A 1,454-nucleotide genomic window follows, 5' to 3' on the forward strand; every position below is an offset into this window, starting at 1 on the left:
GGTGCTCTTCGTTCAGTTGCTTCCACTGTTGCTTTTTTGGGGGGGTGGTGGTGTATTTTAGCTTTTATCCCAGTGATGGGCTGGGTTTAATTCAAATAAAAGGCATAAATCCACGTCCTACGGGCTGAGGGCAAGAGTGGCTGGGAAGCTGTGGAGAGGATGTTTGAGATGCTCCGAGTAGTCAGAGACGACATCCTGATCCTCAGTGCCCCGCTGCCCCCAGGAATCCCCGGGATGTTTTGTACCATCCTAAAATATCCCCAACATCTGAGCAAAGGCGAGGTCCGCTGGATGGATCAAAGGAAGAAATTCCCATTTCTGGCTCCTCGGGCAAGCCGAGCTGTGTTAGCTCTAGGTGTCATTTCTTGCCCCTGCACCTCCCTGCAGTCCAGGTAGGTCCATCCACCGGACGATGCCGATGGAGGGAGAGACGCCGCTACACCCCGAGGCTTTACGTGGGATTAGCTGAATGCTGGAGTTCACCGGCGTGGGGCGGCAGGAGACTTCCTTCTCTTTCAGAGCATCACCACGCACGCGTTGTTAGATACAGGCAGTCCTCCTCTTCAGCAGGTATTTTCAGTTGTAGGACCAAAATGAATTTTTCACCACTTCTGGTGCAGGGGGAACTTCTGGCCCTACTCAACGTAGCGGCCAAACTCCTCTATACTTAAATGAAAGGTCGTAGATGTCCTCCACAGAGCAGCCGCACCCGCTGTCCCCATGTCCTCTGCCTCTTCTTCCCGAGGGAAGGTGTTTTTCGTATGGTGGTTGCAACCAGGATGTTTTGCCTAGTTATCCAGGAAAATCCAGAATGGGACCATGTTCTGCAGGCGATTGCCAGCGACCCAGCAGATTGCCTTAACGAAGTGCTTAAAAGCGCAGTCAATGTGCCGCTCACCCAGCACAACAGGTCTGAGAGAGAAACACCGGCCAGAAAGTGCCTTTTCTAAATCTGTTGAGACACAAGAGAAACCAAAAGAGGCAGAAAGTAGCAAACTAATCCTCTTGTCTTCTTAAGCTCACTTTCCAAATGTCCCCACAACAAAGAATTTCTGTTCTTCCACATATACGTGGATATGAACTGCTGGATTTTGGAATAGGAGGACATTTTTAACCAATAAAATGTCTGAATGTAAAGATTATCAGAAAGGAACTTGTGGCTCCTTTCCAGATCTGGTTTTCTTGTGTATTTTTGATGGAATTGACCTTTGAAAGTGATTTTTTTTCTGATCCGGGAGGCGTTTCTGATGCTTCCCTTATCGATACCATTAGAATATATGAAACCCTTCTCATCCTTTAAGGCCGAATAAAATATTCTGGGTCAGGAAAGCAGGTCCCAGACGAGAATGGGTCAGAGCATCACACGAGGCGGGGAGCAGGACCCCCAACGGATGGACCAGAAATGCAGCCAGAGCCACAGACGAGACGTACGGGCACTGGTGGACGCAGAAGCC

Source organism: Phaethon lepturus, unplaced genomic scaffold (assembly GCF_000687285.1).
Source record: "Phaethon lepturus isolate BGI_N335 unplaced genomic scaffold, ASM68728v1 scaffold6662, whole genome shotgun sequence".
Lineage (NCBI taxonomy): Eukaryota > Metazoa > Chordata > Aves > Phaethontiformes > Phaethontidae > Phaethon > Phaethon lepturus.